Here is an 8,622-nt window from a genome sequence, read left to right as displayed (position 1 = left end):
ACACACACACACAAATTAAAATTAAAAAGGCAGTGAATATGTTGGAAATAGTGAGAAAAGTGACTCATCACATATGAGAGGGATTCAGCCAAATTTTGAACAGACTCCTCATCAGAAACACTCATCAGAAATGCTGTGGCTTACAGACATATGGAAAAATATCATAATAAAGGTAAATGCATAGTCAATGATATACTTTGGGCTTTAGGAATTTATTTTGGTGTGTATAGGACCCAGTAAGAATAGGGATAGTTGAGCCACACCCAGATCTTCTTAAAGGTTACTCCTGGCTATGCTCAGGGATAACTCATGATTCAGTGCTCAGGGGTCACTAATGACAGTTCTCAGGGACCCATTTGCAAGTGCTGTGGACCAAACTAGGGTTAGCTATGTGCTACCTAAATTCTGACCCACTGTATTATTTTTCCAGTCTGCAAGCATTGTTTTAGCAATGCTCTATTACAATTTTATACCTTTACTTTTTTATATATTAAAATTTGAATGCACCCTGAACACGCCCGATCTCGTCTGATCTCAGAAGCTAAGCAGGGTCCGGCCTGGTTAGTACTTGGATGGGAGACCGCCTGGGAATACCAGGTGCTGTAGGCTTAAAAAATTTTTTTTGAATGCACTTCTATAATTTATTAGCTCAGAGACCAGAGAGTCACTGAAGGGCTGGAATATATAAATAGCATACACTAGGCCCTGGGTTCAATCCCTGGTAACATGTGGACCTCTGAGACCTCCAGGTAGTCCTGGAAACCCTTGACAACCATCAGAGCCACACAACTGGGCCTAGTATAATGAAAAGTGGCCTATGGACCTCTGAGCCCTGCTTGGGAGCCCCCAAATCATTAATTTATGTCTTGATACACTATGTATAAATATGGAATTCTATGCTATCAGTTTCTAGGGAGGAAGATAAAGGAGAAGAGATTTGGGGGTGATATTAAAACTGAACTGGAATAAATCTTAATTTGTGTTTTATAAACTTAGAATATAAAATGTGGGGCCAGAGCAAAAGCACAGCAGGTAGGGTGTTTACTTTTCACATTGCCAACCCAGGTTCGATTCTCAAAATCCCTAATGGTCCCCTGAGCCTGCCAGGAGTAATTTCTGCAGAGCCAGGTATAACTCCTGAGCACTTTCAGGTGTGGCCCTTTCCACCAAAGAATATAAAATGTAACCCTCATGGATAATTCCATACAAATGGGACTGAGAAAATACTTAAACATTTTATATTAAAAAAATCAAGTAATCCCCTAAAGGACAGCAAAGTGAAAAATGAGGAATAAATTATGCTCCAAAGCATTTAGAAAACAAATAACAAGTGACACAGAAACTTACTCTTTAGGCAGACTTAAGGAAACTCTGACATATGCTAAAAATTGGATGCAATGTGAGTGAAATGAGACTGTTACAAAGGGATAGATAGATAAGGTGTAATTTTACGTGTAAGAGGTACTTAGAGCAATCAGAATCATAAGAGACAGAAAAGCCCCTGGTGGCCTAGAGCTCAGATGGGGGACAATCAATGGAAGATTATGGCCTGTGGGTAGAATTTCTATTTTATTGGATGAAGCATTCTAAAGGGCATAAGCAGAGTGGGGTACTACAACCTCATACCACTACACTGTACAAGTTACTATAGTAAATTGTATGTTATGTGTATTTTACTAGAATATAGAATCAAAGGGGCCTGAGAGATAGTAAAAGCAGGGTTTTTAACTTGCACGTGGCCAACCCGGGTTCAATCCCCAGAACCATATGGTTCCCCAAGCCTGCCAGGAATAACCCCTGAGTAAACTCTAGGCATGGTCCAAAAACAAAACAAAACAAAAAATTTAAAAAGGGGGACTCTGGGTAGTGACGTGGCAAAAGCTCCAGTCTTGCAAATATGAAGCCAAGTTTGGTCCCCAGTGCTACTCACATCTGCCAAGATAGGTTTTGGTGGTTAAGGACCTCAGGAAGTGTGTGCTCACCAGAGCACTGCAGCCAGGGATAGACAACTATTGTAACTAAAGGTTAAAACCCTCAGTAGATACTGCAGCTGAAAGAGACATATGAGGACAGGGTCCTGGCAAGACTTCTACCACAATATTCGTGAAAACCTCAACTCAAGAGTGTGACTGTGAGCACCACAACTCCTGTCATTACAACAACAGCAAAAAACGGGAATGAAATGGGTGTTGAAAAAGACAACATAAATTCAAAGAGAATAGAGCTGGTAAGGTATTTGCCTTGCACATGGCTCACCTGTGTTTGATCCCTGACACCACCTATGAATCCTCATATATGGTCTGCAGAACTGCCAGGGGTAAGCCTTGAGCATAATCAGATGTGACCCCAAAAACAAAAATATCACAACCACAGTTGGGGAAGTTAGGGTTTTTTGTGATGAAAATACTATAAAGTTGACAAGGTGACTGATAGTCACACAATCTATGACTAAATTAAAAAAATGAGTTACATACTTAAGTGAAATATAGGGTACATAAATTATATATTTGATATTCAGAATGTTTCTTCTTTTGTTTGTTTGTTTTTGGGCCATACCCAGTGACTCTTGGCTATGTGCTCAGAAATTGCTCCTGGCTTGGGGGACCATATGAACACTGGGGGATGGACCGTGATCCGTCCTAGGTTAGCAGCGTGCAAGGCAAATGCCCTACCACTGCACCACTGCTCCTGCTCCAGATATTTCTTTTCTTTTTTTTTTTTTTGGTTTTTCAGGCCACACCCGTTTGATGCTCAGGGGTTACTCCTGGCTACTCGCTCAGAAATTGCCCCTGGCTTGGGGGGACCATGTGTGATGCCGGGGGATCAAATCGTGGTGCTTTCTTTGGCTAGTGCTTGCAAGGCAGCCACCTTACCTCTAGTGCCACCTCGCCGGCCCCCAGATATTTCTTAATATTTTATATGCTCTAGATTTTTTGTGTGTATTGTATTTAATGTGTAATCACACATTTAGGAATCTAAAATAAAATCATAACAAAACCTGTTTTGTTGGTGTTTCTGAGAAGTATTAATTACCCCTTGCATACGCTCCCTTTTTAAAAACATAAGGAGGGGCCGGAGAGATAGTACAATGGTAGGGCATTTGCCTTGCACACGGCCAATCCAAGATGGTCCTTGGTTTGATCCCGGGGGTCCCATATGGTCCCCTGAGCCAGGAACAATTTCTGAGCACATAGCCAGGAGTAACCTCTGATCGTCATAGGATGTGGCCCAAAATCAAAAATAAATAAATAAATAAATAACATAAGGAAATGAAAATACACCATATCATATAGGGTAAAATACAATGATTTGTCATAAGTAATTTTTTTTTTGTCAAAAGCCAGGATTAGCAGGGGTCCTCAAACTTTTTAAACAGGGGGACAGTTCACTGTCCCTCAGACCATTGGAGGGTCTGACTATAATAAAAAGAAAACTTATGAACGAATTCTTATGCACACTGCATATATCTTATTTTGCAATGAAGAAACAAAACAGATACAAATACAATATGTGGCCCGTGGGCCATAGTCTGAGGACCACTGAGTGTGACTAATGAAATTCTTTTATGCTCTTGATTTTTTAGAACCAGGGAAGCTTGCTTGTTTCTAGAGAAACGGGTAAATTTAAAAGAAGTGAGGAAGGGCCGGAGAGATGGCATGGAGGTAAGGCGTTAGCCTTGCATGCAGAAGGACGGTGGTTCGAATCCCAACATCCCATATGGTCCCCTGAGCCTGCCCGAAGCTATTTCTTTTTTTTTTTTTTTTTTTTTTTTTTTTTTTTTTTTTTTTTTGGTTTTTGGGCCACACCCGTTTGACGCTCAGGGGTTACTCCTGGCTATGTGCTCAGAAATCGCCCCTGGCTTGGGTGGACCATATGGGACGCCGGGGGATCGAACTGCGGTCCTTCCTTGGCTAGCGCTTGCAAGGCAGACACCTTACCTCCAGCGCCACCTACCCGGCCCCCCGAAGCTATTTCTGAGTGTAGAATAGAAGTAACCCCTGAGCGCTGCCGGGCGTGACCCCAAAACCAAAAAAAAAAAAAAAAAAAGAAGTGAGGAATGGGTCGGGAAGTCAGTTTGGTGGCCAGTAAAGACACCAATGTTAACATTTGTCTATACTCATGAAATGGCAGATGCTGGCCGAGGCAAGACTTCTACTGGCCTGACTAGAGGTTGATGTCTGTTAGGTCGGCCTGAGGCCTCAGCACCACTTGGCTCTGGCTGGCTCTCGAGTGCGACTTTAACCCTTTGGCTTAGTCTCGGAGTCCGAGCCTTAGCTCCTATTGGTTTGTCCTAATAGCAGACAATGCCTTGAGTTGCCCTCCACCTCCATTTTCTTTGAAGGACCAATTTTTCATGGTAGTTGTACTGATTGTTTTCGGTGTCCAAATCTGTATTTTTGTATGTAGAGGAAAATAATTTTCTCAACACTCATTGCTAATAAATATTGTATTAAATTGTCAAATATATAAAAAAAGAAGTGAGGAAGTGAGGAAAATAATAGAATCTTTTCTACTGAGATATCAAATGCTGTGGGATTTGACTTTATCTCCCAATATTCCCTATGCCTTTCTCATTATCATGAAAGATGAGGGAAGAAAGCAGCCATTCTTGTTCCCAGACTTCCTGGCATGACATCAGATTTCTTTGGCCTACTTGGGACCTGTCCTTGTTGGGGGTGAAGCCTATAAAAACATCATCACTTCACATAATTTCATTTTTCTAGTAGAACTAAAATTGTTGCTACTTTACCTTTGGTTGATATTGAAATCCATTTAGATTTCTCATGACTTCAGGCATCTTGAGGTTTCTTTTCCATTTAGTAAGTAGTTCCCATGCATGCTTATAATTGTGTCCAAGTCTGTCCACTTCTTTCCATGTCTACACCTGCCACCATGGTTCAATTCCCCATCATCTCTGTCTGAGACCAGAGTAACAGTATTCTCTTTTTCCTTTTATTTATTTTTGTTTCATATCCACAGTGGTATCTGAAAAAAAACCATATGGTACTAAGAGTAGAAGCAGGGACTCCATTCAAACCTTGTGTAGAGCAATGCCTTCTAGCTTTCCGATTCCATCCTTTTCTTTTCTCTTTTTGTTTTTGTTTTATGGTCCATATCTGGCAATGCTCAGGCATATGACTGGCATTGTGGCCCACCCAGGTTTTATCTTCTGGACTACATATATTTCATCCAACCACCATCAAGCATGAATCCTGAGTACCAGTGGGAATGGCCCAAGAACAAAAATAAAAACCAAATAAACAATAAATAAAAGCTGAAAAAACTGCAGAGGTGAGAGAAAGTTCAAGTGGTAGAGTGCATGCTCTGAATGCAACTCTTAACTCCACATGGTTCACTGAGCTCTCCTAGGTGTGGCTTCTATTAAAGAAAAGAGAAAGGAAAAAATAAACCATTCATATACTTCTCTACTTCTCACAAAGATTCAACACTTTTCAATATTTTTGCATTTCTCACAAACACACACACACACACACGATCCTAAATTATGTGAGATGATTCTAATGTGATAATTTATTGTTTCATCTCTTCCTTGTGTGTTGATGTATTTAAACAAATTAGTTAATATAACAGGGCTGGAGTGGTGGCACAGTGGTAGGGTGTTTGCCTTGCACACGGCTGACCTAGAAAGAACCGTGGTTCCATCCCCCCGGAGACCCATATGGTCCCCAAAGCTAGGGACGATTTCTGAGTGCATAGCCAAAAGTAACCCCTGAGCGTGCGTCACTGAGTGTGGTCCAAAAACCACAAAATTTTGGGGCCGGAGAGATAGCATGGAGGTAAGGCGTTTGCCTTGCATACAGAAGGACGGTGATTTGAATCCCGGCATCCATATTGTCCCCTGAGCCTGCCTGGAGTGATTTCTGAGCATAGAGCCAGGAGTAACCCCCTGAGCGCTGCTGGGTGTGACCCAAAAACCAAAAATCAAAAAAAAAATTTAGTTAATATGTTTTTATGGGGTGATGATTTCCCCCAATGGCAGTTGGACTGGGACACCTGACAACTCCTCCCCTCCCCCCAACTGACAATGGCCTAATATAAAAATTAAAAAAAAAGCCTGACAGTTGGAAGTGGCCAGGGCTCCCCTTCCCTCCCCTCCCCTCCCGTCCTCTTCCACCCCCTCCTCTCCTCTCCTCTTCTCTCCCCACCTACCCCTGGCAGACTTCAGGAGATATGCAGAAATAAAAGGCAATAGTGGTTCTACCCTTCTCTCTCTCTCTCTCTCTTTCTCTCTCTCTCTCTCTCTCTCTCTCTCTCTCTCTTTCTCTCTCTCTCATTACTGTTCTTTATAAACAGCAACTTCTCTACAGGAGTATATGGAAGCAGGTTTGTGTAAATAAGTGGAATAGAATCAAGTATTTTAGAAGCAACCTTATTAGTGCAATCCCCAAAAAGAGAAAGTGTATGAAGCTGAAATCCCAAAATACTAGAATTTATGTCACAAAAATGGGAGTCTGAAATATTCATTTTCTCTCTTTCAATATAAAAATGAGTGTTATTGTTATAATTATTTTCACTGGGGTAACTTGTCTTGAGACATCTTAAGTTATTCTGATATTAACATTGAAAGGGAAATAAATTATGTTGGAGACTAATATTGAGTTTTACAGGTAAGAAATTGTGTTTGGAATAATATTTGTTTGAGCTACAAGAAACATTTTGAAATGGAAAGAAGGCTCATTTTAAATGTGTAAACATTTTCAAATTTCAATTTCCAGAGAAGAAATGGAATTTGAAAGAGGAATTTAAAAAGTCAATTTCAGAGTCAATATTTTGTAGCTAACACTAATGTAGTGAGGCATCGGGGTATTGATGTTAATCCAAGGAGTGTACACAGGCAGAGAATCCAAAAATAATTTCTTGGGACCAGAGGCATAGCACATCTCCTTAACTTTCTCACCCTCAACCATTAGTACCCCACATTTATTCTTTTTAACTTCAGTACTGCACAGTCCTAATCACAGACCAAAGTTGTGCATTGGATTTAACAATCCCCAACTATTTCAAAAGACATAAATGGACACATATGTCTTTTGAATAGTTTATGTGTATTTTCTTTGACAGCTATAACTCTTTTTTTTTCTTTTTTGGTTTTTGGGCCACACCCGGCGATGCTCAGGGGTTACTCCTGGCTGTCTGCTCAGAAATAGCTCCTGGCAGGCACCGGGGACCATATGGGACACCGGGATTCGAATCAACCACCTTTGGTCCTGGATCGGCTGCTTGCAAGGCAAACACCGCTGTGCTATCTCTCCGGGCCCACAGCTATAACTCTTACTAAATATTCTTTTACAGTGATGATTCTACCCACTTTTTATCTTTTCTTCTCTTTGTGAGCTGTTCAATAAGAAATTTTGGTGAAAGAGTTTAATACTTATAATTTAACCATGCCATGGGGATTGTTGGACTTGTTCTTATGGCCCCCATATGCGCTGATAACGCCACGTGGCATTGCTCCTTGTTTTCATAGGTACATTAAAATGGGAAAATACTATACATACAAATAAGTTCTTATCTAATAGAGATAGGAACACACAAATCTTGTAGTGCAATGGGACCTTACACCCTGAATATTGATATAATGACCAGGCACAAGCCTCAGAAAAATGGGCATCCTCCATTCACCCCTATACCAGGGAAGCTATCTATGAAACATCCAAGGTTTTTTATAACAACACCTGGAAGCAATCCTCTACCAGGGAAGACCTTACCACTGCTCTGACATCGACCTGCTCAAAAGAGACTTCCCTTAACACTAAGAAGACTTGACAACAATAACGACCTGCATACTGGACAGGGTTCTCTACATTGCCCTTTAATTGTGAGGTGAAATGAGAGGATGCTCCGCACCATCCTGACTGCAATGTAGGATATGCAGATTCCAGGATCTTTAATACAGAAACATGATATCAATAACTGAGACTGTGTGAAAAATAAAAGTTGGCACTAATAAAATATTGGCACTACAGACAATGACTTGGATTGGACAAACTAGTTTGCCTAGAGCCTAGAGTTGGTCTTATGCCAGGAAACTTCAGGGGTAGGGTCTCCCTGTATTTAGGCCAAGGCTTTTCCTTTCCATGTCTCTCATATTTTGGTGGGCCTATGCAAACACTAATTGCCACTCTAACACCGTTTTTACTGTGCTCCTTTAACTCTAATCCTTAAGAAAAACAACCCACTTAAACTTTTGAGGTTAACTTAAACTAATATGCATGTGCCTGGAAATGTAAAAAAGTACTTTGCCTTCAATGATTAAGGAGTTACATAAGTTTTATGGTTTTAGATTGCTTTGTGTATTACAATCTGGGAACTTGAGGGGCAAAGTAATTGTACATGGGCTCTGTTTTATTTTTCTTAATGTTCTTTGGCTGAAAGTTCAAAGTTAAGATATCAGCAAGGGGACTTATGAGAATTCTGTTTATGGGTGATTGACCTTCCACTGTAACTTTACCTTATCCTCTTTCTTTGCATCTTTGTTCTCATAATTAAAAATAAAAAATTAAAAAATATATATAAAAAAGTATGAGCCGGGGCCGGGCGGTGGCGCTAAAGGTAAGGTGCCTGCCTTGCCTGCGCTAGCCTTGGAAGGACCGCGGTTCG

At 40.8% G+C, this 8,622-nt stretch overlaps 1 pseudogene; it reads left to right on the top strand.

Annotated features, from left to right (window-relative positions):
* The first annotated feature begins 489 nt into the window (after positions 1 to 489).
* LOC126010379 (uncharacterized) lies at positions 490 to 609 on the top strand (annotated as a pseudogene).
* Positions 610 to 8,622: the final 8,013 nt, after the last annotated feature.

This window comes from Suncus etruscus, chromosome 5 (genome assembly GCF_024139225.1).
Source record: "Suncus etruscus isolate mSunEtr1 chromosome 5, mSunEtr1.pri.cur, whole genome shotgun sequence".
NCBI lineage: Eukaryota > Metazoa > Chordata > Mammalia > Eulipotyphla > Soricidae > Suncus > Suncus etruscus.
This window is presented reverse-complemented; position numbering and strand designations above follow the sequence as displayed.